This window comes from Barbus barbus, assembly GCF_936440315.1.
Source record: "Barbus barbus genome assembly, chromosome: 34".
NCBI lineage: Eukaryota > Metazoa > Chordata > Actinopteri > Cypriniformes > Cyprinidae > Barbus > Barbus barbus.
Window position 1 is genome coordinate 10,005,652 of NC_136762.1, and position 26,035 is coordinate 10,031,686.

A 26,035-nucleotide genomic window follows, 5' to 3' on the forward strand; every position below is an offset into this window, starting at 1 on the left:
TGTTCTAGCAGTGTATAGCAATCTGGACAGTTTGATCTATTCATTAATAGGTGCTAGTCTTCTATTTAATCAGCACACTAACATAATAAGTTCTAGTTATCATGTCATGTAAGATGTCCTGCAGCTGTTTTATTGACGAGCAACATGCTCATATGAGTTTCAGTGTTTCAGTTAGATTCTAAAAGGCTTTTCTTATAACTCATCCCCCCAAACAGATGCATAAAATGATCTTTGGCATAAACGGCAAACAACTTGAACGTTTGTCTATGCGCTGATCAGTTTTGTCCCGTCTGCACAGCGGCGCATTTCAGTCGCGCGTCTCTCGCGAGAGTGACCACTTAAAAGCGCGCGAGCGCCACAGTTTAAACTTCAACGGTTCACGGTGCGCTCAGCGCTCAGCAGAACGACGGTTACATTGGTAAGTGAGAAAATGAATTCATTTGAGCTTATTTTAATTACTTTTGCCTAAACCCTTGTCATTTTTAGTTAGACTAACGTTACACGTTTATTTCAAGAAGCTAAAAGAAGAAAGGTGGTTTATCGCGTTGTCCAGACCTGCGCAATTCTCCGGGAGGTTTGTCATTTTTAACATGAATCCCTGAAGTATCTTGATAAAAACTTTTGTGACTTGATTAATAATGCTGGCGAGAGTTCATGATATAGTCTAACGTAATTTTTATTTAATTTTTTTTTTTTGCCCTGTAGATTGTATTGGACCTATACATAACGTTATAGGAAAAGATGAAACAAGGTTTCGGTCAAATCACCGCCAGACTGCCGTTAAAAACATGAATTCAGGACCAAGAAGAACAAACAGAGAAGCAGCTGATGGAGATGTTTCCTTTTTTTCTGTGGATAACTGTGAGTATTTGGTGTTTGCAGTTATAGTATAGTAAAATATAATTATTTGTTTTGCTGAAGTAATTGTATAATATTCTAAACACGCTGTATTTGGTTGTTATAGATGTTCCTCTAACTCAGAGAGCACTTTATCACCAGTTTGAGTGCTGAAAAGTGGAAGTCAGAGGAAACATGACCAACCTGCTGCAAAACAATAACACAAAAGGTACATTATTTCTTTTTCCTCACAGTACCTACTGAAACTCATCAATCAGCTGATCTGAAGTTACTGATAACTTTTTTTTTCTTCTATATTCATCAAAACCAACAAAAGAACAGCAACATGCAAGTGCTATTACAAGTCTTGGTTAGCCTAAATTTATAAATCATATACACAGTTATTCAAAACCTAAAACTCTTCTTTCATGAGCTCCTGAGTACATTTATGTAGCCTGCAAGATTGAAAGATTCATGGTAAACACGAAAGCAAGATTTAAACCAAACTTTTTTTTTACTGTAAGCATTTGTGGTTGTGAATATAGTATTACACAGTACGAAAGAAAATAAATACATCAACCATGTGTTTTTGTGTAGATGTGTATTTATAGGCCTATTCTAAAGCCATGATTGGTTGGTGTAACCATGTTTGCACGTTTGGAATTAGTGTGACATTTTGACTGGTTGTGTTTGAAAAAGGAAATTGTGATACTTCCTGTTAGATTTTTGTGTTACATAGGGAATTGTGTGTTGTGTTTTGTAAAATGTTTTTTATGCAATTGAAAACTGAGTGAAAGGCTGAAAATTTGTGTGTTCTAGTGTTTGAGTGTCAGGTTTCAGAAACTGTGTGACAAATAAATATTGTAAGCAATATTGTTATCAATAACACTGAATTGATTATTATATTACACATATAATAATTAAAACATATAGGCCTATTAGAAAAAAAAATGCTTCATGCTTTTAGGGGCCCACCAAAAATTATCTGTATGTAGGCTACTAAAACACAATTAATTTCGCTGGTATTTGTGACTAGTGACAATAAAGGGCTACTACTACTAATACTACTACTACTACTACCACTACTACTACTACTACTTTGTTTGTATTTTGCTGAAAGAAAAAAAAACTGTACTTTGCTCAATACTTTTGGGTGGTGTAGTTACATATTCTACCAGCAGGGTAAAAAGGGGTGCTCAAGAGCAAGAAATTATCCACTAATTTACAGAACAAAAAAAAAAAAAACGCACCGAAATGGATGTTCAAACCTTGCAGGCTCATTAAAGTTACTAAAGGTAAGCAGCGATAACTAGATGAGTCAAATAAGGTGAGGATAGTAATTTATTATCCTGGTCAGGTCAGGTAATATAAAAGAGGTTTCTAAGATATATGAAGTAAATTACCTCACTTTCCCTAACAGATTTAGTAAGAATCTAGTATTACTATTGTAAAATACAATAAATGCCAATACAGTAAATGCCCATGTACTTATGCAAGAGCAACCCAGCTCTGTACCTGTGGGTATATTTGAAAGAGGGGATATGTGAAGAGAATACAGCTTGAAAGGAGGAGCTTTTATGGAAGGTCAGCATCAGAAGCATCAATCACTCTTCACTTTTTGGTCTACCAGGTACTTTCTTTGTTTTTTCTTAAAAAAAAAAATCCAGTGAGCAGGAGGCAGAAATTGGAATATGTTTATCTCAAAGGACCCCAACACACACTTATGAGCTTGGCATATTGCTTCATCCTTTCTGGCTATACTGCTTGAAAATGTGCATATGTGAGAGCCTACGGCACAGTTGCTTTGTCCTCTATTTAGGCATTTCCTGCAAGCAAACATGCTGAAATTTAAATATGATAATATGATAATTTCATAAATTCCACCTGCTGCAGGGTAGGATTTCAATCCACACTGGTAGCATATCCTGGCTTACTTACTTTCTTTTACCTTAGCAACCAAATGACTTAGAACAGTAGCCTTTGCCCTATAGATTAGGTTGGAATCACTGATCCATTGGGGGTTGAGGAAATAAATATTAATCAGGTATCATATCAATGCTTTAAAAATGCTCAAATAGGGAGTTCAAAGCCACTCTGAGAGAAAAAACAAACAAACATAAATTTCTAATTTATTTTAACAGATAAAATAAAACAAAATATCGTCTTTTATTTGAAATGGCAGCTGCATAACAAAAATGGAAATGAAATTAAATGAAAACTGAAATAATACCTGTTCAAAATGTCAACCATTTTTAGAGTAGTGAAGTTAACGCTATAAACTACCCATGTTAGATATTTTCCAGGCTTATTTTCTCATAAAACTTTAATCAAAATAACAAAACAAGGCTGGATTATAAACGTTATGTCATTCATTTATAAAAGTTGGCAATCCGACCATGCTGTACTCCACTAGATGGCAGGCTTTAACTTCACAATGGATTGTTCTGATATATTTAGATTATTACAATAGAACAGCATTTCACTTCCACTGTGCGTTATGTGCTACTTAAAGAAAACATTGTTAGGGACGTGAATTGCAATGGCAAGTGAATTTTAAGTTTATTACATTTATTTCTGATCTTGCAGTGGAAGATTCATCTATTGTTTTTATTTAATTATTTTCAGTGGTCACACTGTTGATTACATCTGTATCAATTACATTTAATAAATTTGAGAGAGTAAATAAACATGAACCCTACAAATGAGACCAATTTAGTTTTAACATGTATAAAGAGTAGTTGTATACCATCCTTAAGTTTGTGTGTGCGATATCTAACATTTTATTTCAAGTGACATCTGCCATGACATCTGTGTATAATTTTCTTTTCTGATATATCCTTGCTTCAGCATGAATCTAACTTATTATCTTGTGATATTTAAACTAGACAGGGGATGAATGCAAGGCTTTTTCTTTAAAGCCCTCATTGACAGTACTAAATACAAAGTCAGCATTTTTTGATAGAGGTAGGAACACTGTGTTTGCCTCCCCTCCAACAAAGCCGAATTCTCTTTGTGGACTCAGTATGGGGTTTGGACCTCTGCTTCTGTGGTTTTGGCAAGTTTGTGGTTCAGTAATCACAAGTGTTCATGTTCTCTGAGCATTAGGTTGATTTGCACTCCAGTGCTTTAAAAAAAAAAATATGTGATTACTGATATTTGTTCTGTTCATATAACTGTTTATAGTAAAAAAAAAACTTATTTGGGGCTGGTTTAAAGTTTGGATAGAAATATGAATTTGCAAATGTAGTGATCAGGCCATTTGAGTGGAGATCTCTCAGTGGAATGTATAATTAGACAGAGGCCTGTGAAGGGAGAGAGGTAGGCATCTCTCCAGCCCTTAGGCTACCAGCTTCAAAACATTCATAACTCCATCCAGTACGCAGTAGCTGGTATATTCCACATTTATTTGGGTATATGAATTATATTTTTTTGACAGATGAGCATATTAAAGGAATAGTTCATCCAAAAATGAAAAGTTGCTGAAAATTTACTCACCCCCAGGACATCCAAAATAAGTTTGTTTCTGCATTGGAACATTGGATTTAAAGAAATTTATCACAATGGATCCTCTGCAGTGAATGGGTGCTGTCAGAATGAGAGTCCAAACAGCTGATAAAAACATTTCAATAATGCACAGTAATCCACGCAACTCCATCAATTTACATCTTGTGAAGCAAAAAGCTGAAACAACCATCATAAAGGTGTTTTAACTTTAAACCGTTAACCATAACAGCACTTCCTTCAGCAAAGAACATCCATCCTCTGTTGTTTTCTCTCATCAAAATCACCGGCAACTTATTTGTTTGGAAATGTTTTGGACTGTTTATGCTTGTAAATGGTGCTTGATCTGTGCATATTTCGCTCCTGATTTAGACAAGACATTTTTTTTATGCCTTGATGATTGATTTGTTAATTACAAACATTCAGATTTCACTTCACAAGACGTTAATTGATGGACTGGAGTCTTGTGGATTATTGTAATGTTTTTATTAGCTGTTTGGACCCTCATTCTGACAGCACCCATTCACTGCAGAGGATTTGGTAAGCAAGTTATGAAATGCTACGTTTCTCCAAATCTGTTCCAGTGAAGAAACAAACTCATGTACATTTTGTTTTTTTACTATTTCAAACATAATATTAGTTGAGCAACAATAACAAAGTTAGAGCAATATGAGTGAAGCTTAGATATTCGATTAATATGGCTTGTGAAAAAAGCTCTTACGGGAAAAAAGGAGCTATTCTTTTCGTTGCCCTTGACAAGTGAACAATAGAGACGGTATTGTGGAGAGAAGGTCAGGTTGTGAAGCAGGTAGTGTCTGTGGCAGGTAACTTGGGCGAAGCATGGGGCTTTTGTCTGCGTCTGGCTCTCTGTCTGGACTCCCACGGCACTTGGTACCCCTCTACAGCAGTGACCGGATTCATCCTATTAGAATGCAGCTCTCATTCGCTGCCTCAGATCACTGGTGGAAGAGAGATGAATGATTTTAGCTGCATGGGAGAATGCCATGCAACCCAGTTTTTCTGCTCTTTGGATCCATAATCCCAAGCAGGTAGCAAACTATATGGCATATTTTATACTCCAATGCCATCATATCCTCCTCCTAAAACAGCAAGGACTACTTTGAACTGTTAAAATCATCTGTAGTATCCCTTACATAAATTAACAATGGTTTTATAGTAACCATGTTTTTTTGGCGTATTAATTAACATTTGTATAATCACAGTTTCACTACAAATAGCATGGTTAAACTATGGTTACTCTAGCAAAAGCATGGTTCATTTGTGGTTACCATGCATTAACAATAGTAACCATGGTTTTTTGGTTTTATTTGTATTAAACCCATGGTTAATTTTTGTAAGGTATGTGCTGTGTAGAAAAGTCTCGGTATATTTCTTTGAAAAAAACAAGCAGGAGAACAAAGTTATTTAACTTTTATTGAACTTTATTGTCTGGTCAAAAGCACTTTGAAAGAAATAAAAGAGTGCATTTCTGTTGTATTCTGTGTGAGAGAGAAGCAGAACGAGAGAAAGAGACAGAGAGAGAGTTTCAACAGTTTTGTAATGCATCTAATAGTGTGTCTGGTTTTACTTGGCAGTTGCTGTGGCAGCCCGGGAACTCATTGACCTCTCAGCTTATCTACACGGAGATGTGCTAAGTCTGAGGAGCTTCGCTTAAACACCGTCGACTGCCTGCAAATGAAACACACAGCACAGTTTCAGCAACAATCGCACATATACATCATTTCAAATGGCCCTGTGGTATTTCAATTCGAGCCGAAACCACACATTTACCATCTTATTAGAGGGTTTTAGAGATTGGCGCTCGACTCATCTGCGGTAAACCTACATATCGGCCATAAATAACAGTTACATTTCCATATGAGGCACAATATGCACAGTTTTTCGCTAACAGAGAAAAATGACAGTAAGCATTCCATGAAAATACCCCTACAATTATAGTGAAGTTAAAGCTCAGTATATGAGACATGCAGTGAGGTTTTCCTGCATTGAAGGATTATTTAGCCAGTTTCAAGAAAACATGTCAGCAAAATGTGACCTGGTGGCTAAGAAAGTGCAGGCAAACTTAATCATAGGATACTGTGTATTCAAATCAAATAGTGTCTGTGCACATCGTGTCTGCTCAGTAGCTCACGGACATGAGGGCTGCCGTCTTTGGGAGACAGACTGCTGAGAGAAAGTGACCTTGGTGGTGCCGATACAAATAATGCCACGGTGCACCACGTTGACGCTTGGGAGCTGAAATATGGGTGCACAGGGATTGGGTTGTCATGGCAACACCTACAAAGCAATGCAGTTGAGGGCACCAAGTAGACGGAACAGAGTTGAAGAGGGACAATGGGAGATTTAGAGCCAGAATATCATTTGCATCAGTTACAGACTGGATCCAAATGACAACACTAAAGTGAATCTCACAGGCGCTGAGTTGTCTGACGGTGCATGGTTAAAATTAGGCAAAAAAGATCATAAAATATTGATTTGCCTTGCAACAGCACATTTTCAAGAGATTATTACAGTTGAGCAAGAAATTGAAATGTGAAAATGTCATCTATATGCAGCGTATTGAAAGCAATGGCAGCAGCGCTCTCAAATGGAGTGAGTTTTCAGGTGACTGTCTGGGCGCCTGCCGCAGTGTCTGAAAAACCCAGACATCAGCCAACTCTGATCAACCCCAAGTGTGTGCTTGCAAATACGTGTGTGTGATAGAATAGAAGAGAAAGGGGAAAAGACAAATAGAAAAGAGCTTCGACCAAAGCAACTATTGTGTCCTTATTTGACTCTCATTTAGTAAATGGAGACAATAGCTTCGACCTCAAGCATCTTTCTTGCAATATCTGTTAAGAAATTCAGTCACTTTGAGGCCTTCCTTGACCTCCATGGGAGTACATATTTAATGCATCACTTAAATTGGGCAGAAATCGTGCCAGCTCTGCACTATAGAAATTACCCGCAATTCATGACTCATACTGTTACTGCTCTTGGTGGTAAATCACTGTAAAAGTCCACAATCAAGATATTTTATTCAATTTGCAATTCCAAATAAATCAGATTGTGATGTACCAAGAAAACGGTCCAACCAGCCTCATGATTTACTGCCAATTTCTTCCTCAATTTGATTTGTAATTTTCACAGTACATAGAAAAGTGCCTACTCTACAGTTTCATAAATCACTCACCATCTTATTGCCAATATCCAGCAAGCTGTAAACCATCAAGTTAGATGTTTTCCACTTTGAAACCCTTTTGAATAGTAACCCAAAGTGAAGTGACATACTGCCAAGTATGGTGACCCATACTCGGAATTCGTGCTCTGCATTTAACCCATCCAACGTGCACACACACACACAGCAGTGAACACACACACACCGTGAACACACACCCGGAGCAGTGGGCAGCCATTTATGCTGCGGCGCCCGGGGAGCAGTTAGGGGTTCGGTGCCTTGCTCAAGGGCACCTCAGTCGTCTTATTGAGGGTGGAGAGAGCGCTGGACATTCACTCCCCCCCACCTACAATCCCTCCCGGCCCGAGACTCGAACCTTTGGATTACGAGTCCAACTCTCTAACCATTAGGCCATGACTTCCCCAAAGGTACGCAACTCTAAAGTTAAGTCCTCTTTCCAATGTTTTATTTCACTGACGCACAGTGGCTGCTTTTAAGTGGGCATGCGTATTCGGCTGAGTGACTTCGGGCTTACTGTGCCATGCCTGACTGTTTTGTATTCATGTGGATGACTATCTCGCTACTGTTGCTGGGGGCTCTGTGGAGCAAGCACCTATTAGCTGGAAAACTGCCACGGCTTGGAATGAAGTTTAATAAATATATAAAAGCTATACAGTGCGTAATTGGATGGTTAGCGTCAGAGGACAATCAATTTTGTTGAGGTTGCATTTTTATTCACTCTTCTTTTCTTTTTTTACTCATTCTAGAGAGTCAGGGGTTCAAAAAACTGATAAAAATGGAGCAAGAGTCAATCTGAGTGATGTAATCAAAAATAATACTTACTGTATATATATTTATTTTTCTTACTTATTAATAGCAAAATCTTACTTAGCCATTGGCTTTATAATTACACCTCCACAATAAATGTAGGCTAATGCAAATGGGCAGCAGGTACTGGAATAGAGAATTATTAATATGAATTCAATATGAAGCAGGCAGGCATTCTGCAGAATTATGCTATTAATCCATAAATGGTTTGAAGACTCACTTACAGCTGTCATAAACCCAAGCAATGACATCTTGAAGCAAAGCAATTATCCTCAGACCTGGAGTCTGATTGGAAACTTTATCGACAAGTAAAATATTTGAGTGACGGTAATAAATCCCTCCTGCTCCTTAGATAAAAAAAATACACTCCTAATCCTCCTTCATTGTTCACAGACAGCACATGGGCAGTAATGGAATATACTGACCTTTTCCACCTTTTATTTCCATTGTACTTCTTGCCTCCGTGATAATTCCATAATAAAGGAGCCAATCTGCTTTTAATTAATCTGCCAGAGAACTTCTTCGAAAAATGATTGAAACCAGAATTTGCCCTCCCTACACTCTCGACAGTCTCTGTCTCTGCCAATATACTGTAATAGTAACCATATGCCCAGCAGGAAGCAAACCAAATGCATTACCTACATATTAAATTCCCAGTGAATTCTCCTTTTGATACGCCTTTTAATGCATTAGCTGTGCTTGTGAAAGAGCCACAAGATACATCTCGGTTTACCGAAACTGCATATAAAGAACATGTACATTTAGCTGTATTTAATTAGACATTTACTGTAGCATTGTAATAAATTGATGCTCTCATCTGAGAACTTGTTAGATGGAAAACCACCTAATCAGACACCTTTGCTGCCAGATGTGTGGTATTTCCCAATTTACAAACCAGTTGTGCCTCAAGGTGATAAAATTGTGTGAAATGTTACATTCAATTGTCATGTCAAGTTCAGAGTTTAAAATACAGAAATAGCCTGTGGGATATTCACACTTGTCATTCTAAACCCGTTAATGTAATCCCAGGTTCACTTTCACTTGTTTATTCTTGGTTAGTTTCACACAGTATATTTCACAAAGTATATCTGGAAACTAAACATTAACATTCCTATTTGCAAAATCAAATCAAAATGTGTGACGTGAACCTGTTTAATATGTGGAAATGCCACATAAACTGCTATAAAATCTTTTACAAAATATGTAAACTACAAGAATATACAATCATTTGTAGTACAAGAGTATACATTTTTCCCCATCAGATGCTAAAACTGACTGTTAACTGATTGCTTAAATCTCATGAATATTTAATGAGGTAAGCAGCGAAGCAATTTATGATTGGTTATGTGATGATAAACAAAACTCAGTACTGCATTGTTTTACATATACATTTTGGCACAACAATTAGAGGGTTAACATCACAAAATCCTTGTTAACCCTGCTCTAACCCGGGGGTTAACTCTCTTTCAAAAGCAGAAGTGAGAAATGCTTTGTCTACCCAGGGTTAAAAGTGGTGTTAACCTTGGATTAAGCGCAGTGTGAAAAGACCATATACATAACACAATATGATTAGTATTTGCTAAGTTGACAAACAGACTGTTGCACAAGCACGTTTGACTTTGTGAGAGAGAATTTTTTGGAGAGGTGCTAAAGCCCTCCACCTGTCTCCCAAGCTCCTGACCCGTGATTTTGAAAGAAGAACTCACGAGTTAGGGTCTCAGGGAACAAGAGGAGGGCAGCCATAACAAGCTAAGGCTATCTCTTTTCTTTCATCAAAGCTGAATTCAGCAGCTCCTACACTGCCAAAAGTTTGTGTCTGGCTGCATCACATCTGCTTTGTGTCCTACAGGATCACTGTGAAAAGACATTTGTCACAAGTAAAATACAAAGACATTTGCGCGAATATGCACGAGATGGAAGGCAAAATAACAATAGGATGATGGGGCGGAAAATGGAATGGCAAAGAGCTAAATGACAACTTGTGAGACTTGTTTCCTCTTTTTCGGATTGGACTTTCGATAGACAAATGCCCTCTGCTCTGCAGTCTTTGTGTGTGGAGAGGAAACACATCCCCTCCCCACCTCCATCTCAGAGCCAGACGGTCAGTCCTTCCTCTTTGTTGTCTTCTCTAAGTCATGACGGACTTGCAATCCCGCAGACACCCAGCAGAGACTCAAGGTGCGTCGTCCACATCACAGGTAGGACAAAGCGACCTTGCATTGCAGTTATATACATCAGACAATAGCTTTAGACATAGAAATCCCCAGCGAAAGTCTGCGATACTTTCAAATTGGCTGCATCGGACATTCAAACCCGTTTGCGATTACACCGAACTGCCTCAAGACAAAGATGTCAGTCGGTTATTTAGAGACGCGACTAGTTGGCAACTACATACAGATGTGGCAAACATCCGAACACCAAACCCCACCCCCTCTTTTACCTCTGCCGCCACTATTCAGTACGCTTAATTAAATCTCTCCCATCTGTGGTGGCAATTCAGTCTCTCACCCCAGCCAAAACATGAGTGATGTTATTCCCCTCACCTCTCCCGGCTCCTCCCCCAATCTCCTCCCGCCCCCCATACCTCTGCCCCGTGTCCTCCCCCGAGGCGGACGAAGGGGGGGGAACGGACCGAAGTGATGCTCCTGGGAATGAGTAGATTATTATCGGCGTTCACAATTTACCTCTGGCTTTCCGAACAAACGAGACGCCATCGCTGCCACCATCCATCTCTGAAGAAGAGAAAAAAAATCAGATTTGGAGGTGAAGAAGAGAAGAGCCGGGTGCTGAATCAGATGCAGACTGGTCTTAGGAGGGGGGCGGACTGAAAGGCGCAGGTTATTCCCGCCCCGGCGTTCGCTGCCATTGGCTTATGGGAGACATCCATCACCCTGTCCCGCAGTGGCAGGAGGCTGCGGCACATGAGTGAGACGACCGCTTCTCTTCAAGCACAAGGCAAATGGCCGGTGCCAGAAAGTGGAGCTGAAGATCCAAAGAAAAACCTCACGAACTCGATATCTTCCCGACAGCCGACCCTGTCATCAACCCCGTCCCGGCTCAGGAGACGCTAAACCTGAGGAGAGCAATAAAGCTTTCGCACAAACTATTCTGCGGTTGGTCTGGGTCAATCGCTGACATACTTTTTGCAAAATTAACTATTAAGCAATCATTTACACCACTGCTGATAGCATGTTATGAATAAGTCTATGCTTAATGACTAATTCATCATTAAGTACATCTAACATTATAGCACAAACACTGAGAATGGCAGAGAGGGTGCGTGTAACGATATAATGACTTGCAGAACAGCATATCCTGTGGTTCAGTTCATTCCCTGTTTCATTAACACTCCTGCCCTATGCAGGCATCCTCAGAGGAGCTCTGAATGTCAGTATATAATCTCCACTGCACCACAAGGAACAGAGCCATTTCTACAGCAACACATAATTCAAGTCCAAGTCCGCTTGGACTCCAGACTGCAGACGCTGGAGACTCTACAGGGCCAAGGGACTTTTAAACCAAATGAAATCAATGCGGGCCCTAAACTAGTGCCTGTAATCAATCAACTCTATTACAGCCTTTGCCTCAGTGTCTGGACACTGCTGACCCCCACCTTCACCTTTGGGCATTAAGGATGCAGTGAATACATTTCCAGCCTCACTCCTTGTGCAGTTGAGTGTTATACAAAACCATTCAATTAATGTACTCTTTAACACTATATCGGAATTGTGCAACATTCAGAATGTAACTGACTCTCTTTCAATTCATAAGTGCATCTATCTATAAATCTATCAAAGCTTTTTTTTTTTTTTTTCAGTACTTCCAAACAAGCCAATATTCATTGCTTGTCTTGACAAATTTGCTTTTCTAGTTAAAAATTAGTCATTCTCAATTCAGAATAGTGGACTTTTTTAGCATTTCTTCTCTGCTTGACTAAAATATCTTCTAGACCATGAAATCTGTCTAGTAATATTTCAGTTGAGATTGACTGTAATGGCCAATAGTGTAGAGTGTGCAAACATTAATAACTATCATGTCTTGTCACACCAAATGACAGCCTACTCTATCGACGCTGCCCATGCCCCTTGAGCTCAATGCTATTGATTTCTCTTAGGGGTCAAAGGGCGAGCCCGCATTGATCCATGAGACTCTCTGACAGCACCGAAAAGACCAGCTCCAGACAAATCGATGACACCTCAGTGCACCACGTACACATTATGGTTATTTACTGGACATGAAGCAAAAGCAAGCTTTATCACTTGTCTGTCAGGTACGGCAGAGCTAAGCAAAATTCATATTAAAACTTCAGAGAAAAATCCGTTGGGCTCATGAAATGGCTAAAGGGTGAACAGATGAGTGAAAAATTCCCCTCATGGAAACTTGTTGGGTTGCCATTGAAATTATGAGTGAAGGTCAACTGCTTTCTTGTGGTTTTACAAGATGAATGGACTGAGATGTAGACAAATACAGAATCAATTCTGTTCACCCTGTAGTCGAAATATGAGTCTCATTCTAGTGCAAAGATAGATGCATGAAATGAACTGTAAAAACAGAGACATCAAGGAAGCTAACAATAGGCCTTGGTTTTGAAAGCATTTGTAAGATATAAAACATTCTATTTCAGACTATTTTATCGATTTCAGCTGCAATTGAAGTGATTGGCTGCAGCTTTGCATCTGACAGACATAATCCTCAATGACTGGCAAGGTTATGCATGAATCTTTAATTCCATTCAATACTAGTGAAAGGATATACAGAAGTCCATCTCTCAGACAAATTCAGGTAATTCAAATGCTCGTTCCAAATAAAAATGCATTACATTAGATCACATTACTTAATTTGCCTTAGGATATTTATAAAAGTAGACAAAATCTCAAAGTTTTCTTTTAGTTTAGTTTATGCTGATCGGTGGCTTGTGAGCTCCAAGGAAAGCTAGAAGGTTGTACAGTTAACTCCCAGGGCAAAATTCTAAACCATACAACCTACTACCTCAACCTGGATGCACACAGTCTCTGTTGCTGTCATCCCTTTAGAAGAAGTTTACATAAACGTCAGTTGATAATAAATTACAATAGACAAGTCTGAGCAACTTCAATATGTACAGAAAAAGCAAAAGCAGGCTGGCTTTACATGCTGGACGACTTTCTACCACAGAGACAGAGACCCATAGAAACGAGCTTGTGCCATCAAACTTATCACAAGATCGGATCTACGGGTTAATGACAAGTGGCTGCTCATTTGATCATGGACTTGGAAAAACACTGCAGTGATTGTCCTACACTATTTAGAGACATAAAGATTTATGTTAATACTAATAATTTATGTGTGCAGCAAAAGATAATTGAGCTTCACAAATTAGTGAAGTGGCTCTAAAGGGGACCTATTATGCAAAAATCCCTTTTATAAGCTGTTTGAACACAGTTGTGTGGCCGCAGTGTGTGAACACAACCAGCCTATAATGTTAAAAATCCACCAACAAATTTTTTTATAAAACCAATAAATCATAAACAGTCTCTCCAAACGAGCTGTTTCAGATTCTCCCTCTGTGCACGTCACTGAGGGGAAAAAGTCCCGTCCATTTGTGACGCTGTCTGCCCTATTAGCATAAACACATCCCTGAGCGGTCTGCCATTACTGGAGATCTATACAGTATCATCACCAAAGAGGCTTTACAAATGTTGTGTTTTGGGATGCACTAATGAACATAGGAGTCGCCATAATCTCCCCCCATCTGAGCCGAGGACACTGTGGTTAAATTTCATTTTCGAAGGAAATATCTCGGAAAAAATCGGTAACGTCCCCTATATGTTTAGGAATCAATACCAATGCTTTGTGCATGGACGTCAGCTCCAGACAAAGTAAGTATAATGCGTTTGTTTTCCAAATTGCCCTTCTGAAAGAGCTTATTGGCACTCTGTAAGGTTTATTGCTAAAGCTATCATTGTCTTTGTGTGTTTTCACTGATGCTGCCTTCGAGTGCTATCAGAATGATCATGAATAGGAATGTGGTAGTTAAAAGTTGCATATGAAAGCAATGTGAGTCGATCGCTTGAAGTTGTCGAGCTCATAATCAGAATTGGAACTTATAAAGTTTGTAATAGCATGAGACCAGCTATGTTGTTATTTTTATCCCGCCGTGCTCCCCGTCTGTGTAATTCATAAACACAAATTTATTATGCATAGTATAATCAGATGACTAACTTTGAAACCGGGTAGTTTTCTGTAAAGATAACAGGCTTGTATTAATAGTGGAATGTTTATTTGCAAAGGCTAGCACTGTCTGCTAATGCAGAGCTTGAGCTCTTGAAGCTCCGCCCTCTTCTCTGTGAGCAACAGCTCACTCGCATTTAAAGCAACATACTCAAATTCAGCCCGTTTTGGCTCATACCCTAAAAGTGCCAATTTTAACAAGCTATAAAAATTTATCTGTGGGGTATATTGTGCTAAAACTTCACATATATGCTCTGGGGACATCCGAGACTTATTTAACATCTTGTAAAAAGGGGTTATAATAGGTCCCCTTTAAGAAAAGAGCTAGAGCAGTGAAAACTAGTTCCACCATCAGGGCAATAATTAAGAATTTCCAATCAACATAAAATGTTATGAATCTGCCTGGAAGAGGACATGTGTCTATATCGTCCTAATGCACAATGAAGAGCACAATTAATTTTTTTTTTCATTTTATTTCTATAGCACAAAATAATACAACCATTGTTGCCCAAAGTGCTGTACAAAAATAGAAAACCAAAAAGCCAAAAAAAAAAAAACAAATAAAAAAGAACATTTTCATAAATATACAAAGACAATGACATAGCACCACACACAAAAAAAAGAGACAACAAAAAAAACATAAAACTCAGCACTCAGAGATGTGAGATGTGCTCAAAGAGAAAGCCTGAGTTAATAAATAAGTTTTTAACAATGATTTAAAACTAGAGATCGTCTGAACTAATCTAATACTTTCAGGTAACAAATTCCACAGTTTCGGGGCAGCAACTGAGAAAGCGCGATCACCCTTAAGTTTTAATCTAGCTCTGGGAATTGTTAAAAGTTGCTGATCAGAAGATCTCAAGGAGATCTAGCAGAAGTATGACGTTTTACTAAGGCATCGAGATATGTTGGAGCTAAGCTATTTAAGGATTTAAAAACAAACACTAAAAGTTTGTATTCTATTCGGAAACGAACTGGCAACCATTTGAGAGAGAACAAAATCGGTGTAATATGCTCATGCTTGCGTGTACCTGTCAGCAGCCTGGCTGCAGCATTTTGAACTGCTTGCAAACGCGCCAAAGCTGTCTGGTTAACTCCTATATATATATATATATATATATATATATATATATAGTGTTACAATAATCGAGTCGCGAAAAAAATGAAGGCATGGATGAGTTTCTCAAGATCAGTAGCAGAGAGAAAAGGTTTTACTTTAGCTAGAAGTCTCAGCTTAAAAAAAGCATGATTTAACAACATTGTTGATTTGCTTATCAAATTTGAGTTCTCTGTCAAACCAAACACCTAAATTTTTCACAGCTACTTTGTTGTGCACAGCCAGAGGACCCAAATGTACATTTACAGAGGCTAAATTTTCAGTTTGTCCAAATAAAATAATCTCTGTTTTACTATCGTTAAATTTCAGAAAATTTGAGGCCATCCAGCTTTTTATGTCCCTTAAGCAATTCAGAAGTAGAGTTAAAGCATTCTTGTCATTCTTTTGAAATGGCATATAGATCTGTGTGTCATCGGCATAACAGTGGAAAGAAACACCATGTTTTCTAAAAATAGATCCCAAAGGAAGCAGAATTTGAGTGGCCAAAGACTCTACAAGGACCACAGCTGGAGAAATGTTGAGTTTTGGGGTCAGAAAACATTGTCAAAACTTGTCAAACAGCCCCTACATCACCACATGTTGTTCAGGAGGGTTTCAAGAAAAATTCTCCTCACTCATCCAAAAACAATCTCCAGCATATTCAGTTGTCAGACACGACTGGAACTTCAAATGGGACTGCTTCTATGGTCAGATGAAACTAAAAAAAAAGAGCTTTTTAGCAGCAAACACTCAAGAAGGGTTTGGTGCACACAGGGATAAAAAAAAAGTACCCGATGTGTACAATGAAATATACTGCTGTATTTTTGATGTTGTGGGCCTATATTTCTATATTTCATCTTGTTTAGACACATGGCATCATGGATTCTATCAAATACCAACAGATAAAAAATCAACAAGTGACTGACTCTGTTAGAAATCTTATAATGGGTCATATTTGGATCTTCCAACCGGACAATAATCCAAACACAAACCTCAAAAACAACACAAAAATGGGTCACTGGGCACAAAACCAAGCTTCTGCTATGGCTATTCCAGTCCTGAACCCTATAGAAAATGAGAAGAAGCGCCGTCATGGAGCTGTGAATCTGAAGGATCTGGAGAGATTCTGGATGAAGGAATGGTCTCTGATCAGGTGATCATGGTCAGGTGTTCTCCAAACTCATCAGGCATTATAGGAGAAAATTTAGAGCTGTTAAACTGGCAAATGGAGGTTTCAAAAAGTATTGAATAAAAGGGTGCCGTTAATTGTGGCCAATGTGTATTAAAGAAAAACATTTATTTCATATTGATATTTCCTCCCATTTTAAATTCTTATTCTCCATTGAGAGGTTAGACTTTTGTGAATTTTTTTTTTAATAAAAGGTCAAAAGGATTAACAATGCAGATTACTTTTCACAGCCTTCTTTGATCATATTTACCAAGGGTGCCAATAATTCTGACCACGACTGTATAAGAACATAAATAAATAAATTTGCTATACTTGAACACAAAAATTCCTATTTTATTACCTGTAGCGCCTAAATAACGAACTACATGAAATTAAAATCGCAGTAAGGATGCACTTTTATTAAAATGCCCAATACAGAAAAGCACATAATTATTTTGATGTTAGGCCAATAATAATAAATAGCTAAATAGATTAGATTTAAATTTTATACTATTTTGTGTAAAATAAATAAATGCACTACAATAAAATCTATAGTTTTAAATGCTACGCACTACAGTATTATGACAGAAAGAGATTTTAAAGATTATGTTTAACAATGTTATTTTTGTTATTAAAAATGAACTCCGATTTCAGCATATTACATATCCAAAAGGAAATAATAAGAAAACAATAACTAGCATCAATAACTGTTATTGTTCCTATTGTGCATTCCTTACTTATACAAACTGTTGAAAATAAAATCAACCTACATCCCTATAAATGTAAAGCAGTTATGATGGTTGGGGAGTTTTTTTGATGCAAGAGCTCAACTTTGTTAACGGAAATGGCTTCACTGAAGAAAAAAAAGTAGGTAGCTCAACAGATCGTGTTCCCCAATAAAATCTTTGACAAGTTCAGTGATTGATAACACAGAACTCTTGCCTAGTCCAAAACCTCAACAGCCTTTCCCACTCATGAGTCACTTAGGTAATCTTGCTGTAACAATTTATAAGCTCAATAGGGAAATGTATATAAATAATTATGATTAATTACAATTATTTATATCGGCTGACAGTAATAACTGTAGCAAAATTAAATTGCCATCAACTGATCTGTCCATCCAGCGAACATTCAGTGCAAGTTCATATCAACTCTAAGAAAGGATATTTTCTTGGCCACAGAAAACACCTTCTTAAGTATTAATACATTAGAGCATGTAGTAAGGGTCAAAATCGTAAAGGAACATTAATTTGCAAGGCAGAACCAGAAACTCATGTAATTTGTGCACACAACTTTTATTAACTAAACACTAACGCAAACTAGTCTAACAAACAAACATACATACGTACAATCACTCATACATGGGGAAAGGGCAAATGAGAGTTGATGGATGAAGCCATCAGGAAAACCAGAGAATGCAGTTATGGAGAAAGTCATTTAACCATCACCAGTAAAACCATCAGCACCATTTATAATGGGGTCTATAACTTATACTAAACCTCTGTTTCGTTTAGTTAAATGTTATACTTTCACTGCCTTTGCATTCCGGACACTCGACCCGACCAGTCTCAGATGAAAGTCTTAATGGTTTCAAAGTTTTGGACTCCCAATCACGTTCTTCCAGGTTGAAGAGTGATGAATTCCAAAGATGTTCTGAGGTAGAAATGTTCTTCCAAGTAGTGAGTGGAAAAAAAAGCTAAGAAAGAGATCTGTTGAGGTCCAAGGAGCTTGGTTGAATGGAAAAACTAGGCCGCAAGGCCTGGCACAAAACTTAAGGTGTTCAGAAGAGTTTTAGCTCTCATCTTCCCCATCCTCTTAGGATCTAACAGAACCGCAGACTGCCGGGGCGTCACTTACGTGAGAGCTTTATCTGCTATACAGGTCACAACTCTGGGGTGTCAAAGAGCCAATGGAGTCCTGAATTTTTGGAGGGAAAGTTTTACGATTCTTTGTCTCTGGACATGGTAATTTGCATAGGTAATTCAGCTGGGTTAATGCACAAACTTCTGAAGATTCTTAAGACACTAATATGTTGCATCATATAATATTCTCTCAATTAGATCATCTGAAGACGAATTGATAGAGACTAAACATGATACAGCTAGAGTGATATTAACTAGTGATCTATCATAAGCATGCATAAAATGGTGTACAATACACACAAACATATACAAGAACAGTAATAATATACACAATGACCTGAAGATATGTGTGTTCATTCAAAGAAAGGTTTTTCTATGAATTAATTAGAGAAGATTACATTTTATGACGTAATGTGTCTTTCCTAAGAGGAAGTGTTGCTCTACCCGCATTCCATTGAGCAATAAAACAAGTGTTATCAGATGGGTTGCCATGAAACCAGGGGCCTGTTCTACCTTCTTAGGTGTTAGATGCATTTCGGGGGGAAGGGTCCACAGATCCTCATAGTTGGCCTTTTGGTTAGGTGAGGGGGCATAAGAGATTATTTGTTAAATATAACAAATATTTGTGTGTCTGATTGGTCCAAATGTTACATTGCTTTTTCAAAAAAATAGCCAGAAATTCAAATACCGGCACGCCCTGGGCTGTCAAACTATGTTCTGTGAGGAAAAGTTGATCTCTCTTGCTAAGCTGAAAGCAAAGCTGCATCTTAGCATTACTTTTAGTAACCCTAACTAAACCACAGTTAGCTACTATTCCTAAACATCAAACAACATTGTAATGACAGTCTAAAGACTCACTAAGTACAGTATCAGTTTCATTACCTCTTGACCTCTCGCTTGACTGACAGCTTTTGTAGAGCGAACATTGTATGGGCGCACAGTGGTAGACAATGTTGGGCTTGGAATGAGAAATTTACAACCACCATCTGAGCTCTTTACTGTTTTCCATAACAAAACATGATGAACCAAAAACATCTTCCACTGAAATGGCCATGTAAGGTCAAACATATGTCTCTTTGATTTTGTGGTCAGCTTCCAAGTTTAACCTTGCCCATAAGCTGGTTCACATTACCAGTAAATTTAAATGGAGCATGGTGAATAGGAACCAAGCTATGAGGCTTTGCAAATAAAGAATGTGGACATGTCAGAATATACTGGCTAAAAAATAACATTTCATGCTCCCCACGCCAAAGAAAAACTCAGGTATCATTAATAGTCAACATGTGTATATATCTATAAGAATTATACCATTATACCAAAATACCATTAATTTTAGTTTTGTGTGAGAAGCGTTCTATCAAACAATAGAGCAGAGGAAGCATGATAAAATGTATGCCATGAAAGCAGTGCAAGTTGTTTTGAATAAAAGCCAAGTGCAAAAAAGGTAAATACACTAAACAATTTTTCACTCTGAAATTAATAGTACATTTTACAAATAATTACAAAGAAATGGCAAGTAATTGAAATTAGATGGCAATTTAAAGGAATAGTTCACCCAAAAATTAAAATTCTGACATGAGGGTGAGGATTACCCTAAATCCACAAGACATTCAATCATCTTTGGAACACAAATTAAGATATTTTTGATGAAATCCTAAAGCTTTCTGACCCTGCATAGATAGCAATGTAACTACCACATTCAAGGCCCAGAAAGATAGTAATGTCATCGTTAAAATAGTCCATGTGACATCAGTAAAGAATAATTTAAAATACTGTGTGTTCTGAAGATGAATGAAGGTCTTATGGGGTTGGAACGACACGAGGGTGAATAATTAATGACAGATTTTTCATTTTTGGGTGAACTAACCCTTTAAGTCATTATAAATGAATGAAAATGATTAATTTGTGGCCTTTTACTCACTCAAAGTTGGCTTATGGCTTCAGAAGACTTCAGAAATCTTGTCAAACTCAAAAAATGGCTAAAAGCACCATAAAATGGCTCCCATCGTTAATTTTTTTGTTCATTTTTAGAACTGGAAAGCCCCTGGTCACCATTGACTTGTATTACACGGAAATGAACAACGTGAACATTTTGCTAAACAACTTTTTTTTGTGTCACACATAATTACATTCCACTTGACATGGAACAATGGCAGAATTTCATTTTTCGAAATTTACTTGCATAAAAGTTTTTTTCATCCTGCCAGTTCCATTTCTTGTAAACAAAGATTAGCCTTGAATGTGACAAATCCTAGTTCATTTATGAAGAATATTTCCATGTATCATAAATTCCATCCCTTAGTGGATTTGTACCGTCTGACATGTGAGAATGGAAACCTAGACTGATCGATTAGTTTTATCCCAAGCATTAACAAAATTAATGAAATCAAGGACAGATAGGGATTGTTTTGGCAGTTTATCTGAAAAAGGGAGATATTTTTGGCTACAGACTAACTGTTTGTGCACACGTGAAGTGAACTCAATGGTGCCATTAGTCTTAAACAAGCAAATGTGAGCAGCAGCTGAGTAGGGCCCCTCACGTGCCATTTGGCTACAAGGCAGTGTTACATGCGTCGAGGAGTCACTCGGTTCATAGCAATTACTCAAACATATGACAGGACTCATGACTCACACACTGCACCGCATTTTGCTGAGTGAAAACAAGACTGGTCTGAATCTTATTAAAGTCAAGGAGAAAACTGACAGATCCACCACACTTCTCACTGCAGCTCTCCAGACCTGACCTAAAAAGGTTTACAAAGAGAACCCTTGCCATAATGTGATTTAATTCTCCAGCTGTTTGGAGAAAATATTTTCACTGAAAGCAGGAAAAAGCCAGTTCTTTCAATTATTTAATTAAAGCTCCTTTGCATTAATGGAGGTTACTTATGACTTATGATAGAGGTCAATATCTAGTTAGTACTTCACCAGCAAGGTGCATTTGGCCTTCACCTGTCTCATCAAACTTGTTTTATTGAATATTCCTTTTTGCCAACTTGTAAATAATTCATCAAAAAGTGAAGATCAACTAATGACTGAATCATTATAAAATACATTTGGCCAAAAAATCAGGTCCTATACCAGTTTGAAGTTTAGCCAACTACATTGAACCAACCCACTCTAACTTAAGACGAATTGGAGATAGGTTATGGGAAGTGCTTCTCTGTAATAATTCATAGGCAATTTTAACAGCATCATGCACCTGTGTGTGGTTTTCCAGGAGGAAGTTTTGGCCGGTGACACGCAAATACCACTGACAAACGGTGCACTTTTCCAAATGTAGAGATGTCACAGAGAAAATCCCTCTTTTGCTTGATAAATAGTCAATACTCATTAACTATGAGACTTCAATTAAGGTAATTCCCAACTGTTGTTTATATCACAATGTGTAGTTGAAACTACAGTAATTACTGTGAAAAATAATTAAAAGGAATGAATCACTGCAAACACCTTTTGGAAGAATTGTTTTACTTTTAGCATAATTTATTCTCGGAAATTATCATTTGGCTATCATTTGTATGTATGTGTATATATATATATATTAGTTACACTACTTGTTACATTTTAAATAGGGTAACTGTAATCTGTAACCTATTATATTTCCAAAACCTTCCCAACACTGATTGTTGGTAATGATTTTATTGGAGTACATTTTACAAGAAAATTTCAGTATTTCTACTTCAAAAATTCACTGTAAATTCAATGTTTTATTTGCTGTTTCTTTGTATTTGTCAAATTTAGTAGCGGTTTCTAAGTAAAATAGTTTAAAAGCTGTTTCACACATACACTGAAATGTTTTTAAAATACTTCAAAATAAATTAAAATTCATACCAACACTTGCATTTCTTGTCTCACTACCCTTCACTCACCCATCCATTTGTGTCAATTTTAAGCAATTATTGCTTTAATGGATGATTGGAAGAGCTGAGGCTACGAGCCTGAGGCGTGCAGGGAAAGGTCTTTTGTCAGCCCCTGTGGAAAGGGACCTGATAGCGCTAGTTCGATTCAAGTAGAGATTTGCTGGGAGAGGCTCCAAGAAAATGACTTTGTTTGACCCAGCTGCCAATCAATCTCCTCGCACAGTGCCAGACTAAACACTGTCAGTATTTTAGCGGGACTTGTTGGCGGCAGTTGTCGGATAATTGAGGGGAAAACTGGGGTCCTATTCGGGGAGAGATACATGAAGCAGCAGTAAATAGACACTCACCCCAGTGTCTGCGGATACATGACTGCAAAATAGTCAGAAGTCTGCAAAAGTTACATTTGGCCTACAAGCTGGTCATCACAAAAAGATTTCCGTATTTATAATATCATTTGTTTGAGGTGTCATGGTCGAATACTTAAATGTTAATTATTACACAAAGATAAACTTTTTTTTTTTTTTTTTTGTCGTGTTCATTTATTTTTCTATTAGAACAGCCTTGTATAAATATATAAATATTCTGACTGGTTATACAACACATACAGTCATTAGACTATCAGTAAGGCTGAGTAGTTAATTTATTAAATAGCAAATGCATTTAATTTCCATTGATTGATCAACATAGTACAGTAATTATTACAAGTTTTCAAACCTGAGCTGGGCAGCTTTCCTTTATTATATATTTATATATCTCAAAAGTGTTGAGGCCAATGTGATGGAAGTATATATTGATAATTTCTCACCATACAAGACTACTGCCAAGCACAACATTAGATGATTATGAAAACAGCAATACTTTATGAATTTCAAATGATCTAGGCTTGAAAATAACCATAAGCATCAATATGGCTAAATAAAGCATTATTTCAGGATCAATGCGAGCAAAGAGCTTGTGAAAGCATTCATTAGAATCCCCTTCCAAAAAATCAAATGCTATTTCAGTTGAATTACTTAATTTGTTAATTATTTTCATTGTCTGCAGATAAACTATGCTAAGCGTTAATTGCTTACCATAGGCGTGTGTATGTTATCCATTAGACGCCGAATCGCAGTACAATGAGGATGGTGAAATGCAAATGAACTAAAATGATACCAACTGCAATCTGCACTGAAATTTTGGTCCTCTCTCTCTCTCTCTCTCTTAAGGTCTTTCAGTTAATCACGGAGCGAGCAGTACTGGTCTTCATCTTGAAATGATATAAACTTAATATAGAAAACTGACTCTTTGTTTCTAAATATTTCAAGTTGTATTGAAGTTGCAAAAGTCTGGAAATTTCATAAGATTGAGCCAGACTAATGCTCACGCCTCAAGTTTCAACAGCTGGCATGTAAAAATGAAAATTCCCTCCATTTCATTTAATTACTATATGCAATCCTTATTCCGGGAGCTGGAGAATGTCACATGATCCAGTACCGATGTCTCAGTATCAAACAATACCAAACAGACCAGCCAAAATAAACTAAACCAAAGCTGATCAAACAAGAATATTTGTAATCCAACATTAAAAGCTCAAAATTGAATCAAAAGGTTCAAATTAATGTTGTTCCATTCACATATATATATTTATTTAGAATAGTATTTTACGGCAACACAACACTTGTTTATCAAAAAACTGGTAGCTTTTACAAAGGTTTCACTGAAGCAATAAAACATGTAATTAAAATGTATTATTATTAGACTAAACCACATAAGCCATGCTGAATGCTAAATGATTAACATGACAGGTTGCAAAATATTTACAATTTTGGAAATTCATTAAAAACAGCAGACATGTGATTTGCATGAAACACCTCCAAGAACCATATCAACCAAGTAAAGATTTGAAAAATAGTTCTTGATAAGTAGAGTTTTTTTAACCTAAGTTCCTGCAGAAGCACTTAAGAACCTTCATTTTTTTAATGCAATGCAACCTGCGTGCTTAGTATGTTTCTAAATAGTCGAATGACTCATGAACACCACTATCCCTTGGCCTCTAGATCCATTCAAGATCACAGCAGATGAAAATATCCATTCATTCAGATTCTGAACAGCACTGCTGTCATTGCCGCAGGCTGCTCTCACTAAAGAGCACCTTAGTGCGAGACTGCAATAAAGAATAATGACCACATTACCAAACATGCTGGTGGCACCATCGTAACAGCACTGGCGAGCTAAAATGAGGACAGAAATAAAAGGGTGAACCCCATTTTCAAAACCGCAGAAAGCTCATTGAGTTCAGGACATCAATGGAAACTGGAAATGCATTCAGGAAACTCGGGCTCATATTTTGGACTCTGCCTGGACCACAAACACAGACACTGAAGTTTGCACCTTAATTCTCAGATCTCTGAAAGCATTTACCACAGCACCACAAGGGGTGAGACTAAAATGTCTTGTGGCATTAGTAAAGCGTAGAACTTAAATGCCATTCAGAAGGTCATGAGAATGGGTTTTTAAAAATAAATGAAAAATAGGATCTGACCAGCCATGCATTGGCTTGATCGACAACAGCTGCTGTTATGACAATGTTTGGGAAATAAAACTGAATTAAATCCACTTCAGAAAATTTTTAAATTGTGACCAATCTAATGCTTTTCACTCAGTATTAAGTAACTGTTCACTATAAATTCTGTTTTTATATATATAACTATCCTCTTTAAAATGTTTTGTTGATTTGTTCCTTTTTTAAATTGAATTGTTATTTTTCTACTAAATTATACCATAATATAGTATGCTAAAATTTAAAATAATATTTTTTTTTTGTATATTGTTGTATTTGTAAACTTCAGTTTGCAAAGACAAAACCTATTGGTTAACTAAATCACAATAAAAAAAAAATAAAAAAACTTTCTATAAAAACTGATAATTTAAAAAAAGAAGTCTTGTTCTCTCTTTCTCTACTTTTGCATTCACTTCTGCTCTAGTATACGCTTTGCATTATGTTCTGCAAATATTGTTTGCATTTATGGTAAATGATTTGAGATGTTCCTCATTTAGATAAAAGTGTGCTAAATGACTGATTATATATATATATATATGTGTAATATATATACAGAAAATTTAGTTTTCTTTTGTGTTCATTTGAGTTGCAAATTATTATTTTTCTAGATTTGTGAAAGAGAAAAAAATTATACCATGCTTTTATTTTATAGAAATATAATTTTGTTTTTCACAAATGTAGAAATAAAAAATTAAATACAAACTATATTGTGTGCTTTGTGAATTGACCCTTATTTTTTGAAAGGATTGCACTATATTGTAAATTACATGATACATAATATTTTTGTATCCAACTAGTTCCTATTTATGAGCAAACTGAATGTTTCATAACTTTAATACTCACAGTTGCATTGCTTAGCATGTAAGAATCTGTGCACACTACAGTCTCTGGCAGGCAAAAGCAATGCAAAGTGGGATCCCTCAACACTACGGCTAATGGAAACAGAGTAGAAA

The 26,035-nt window shown here is 37.0% G+C and overlaps 2 long non-coding RNA genes across 3 annotated transcripts in view; one reads left to right on the forward strand and one right to left on the reverse strand.

The window, feature by feature from the left end:
* Window positions 1-346: 346 nt before the first annotated feature.
* LOC306854623 lies at window positions 347-7,417 on the forward strand. Of its 2 annotated transcripts, XR_013782861.1 has the most exons (5): window positions 355-418; window positions 516-574; window positions 706-861; window positions 965-1,066; window positions 5,934-7,417. It is a non-coding gene; the product is annotated as an uncharacterized lncRNA (long non-coding RNA). The 2 variants fall into 2 exon arrangements; XR_013782860.1 differs by lacking the exon at window positions 5,934-7,417 and having other exon boundaries at window positions 347-418; window positions 519-574; window positions 965-2,065.
* Window positions 2,956-26,035, reverse strand: part of LOC306854622 — a 36,412-nt gene continuing 13,332 nt past the window's right edge. Inside the window, exons 2-3 of the long non-coding RNA XR_013782859.1 lie at window positions 5,927-6,027; window positions 2,956-5,297 (exon numbers count right to left, since the gene is read on the reverse strand). This is a non-coding gene — a long non-coding RNA (uncharacterized lncRNA). The remainder of the gene's footprint in view (window positions 5,298-5,926; window positions 6,028-26,035) is intronic.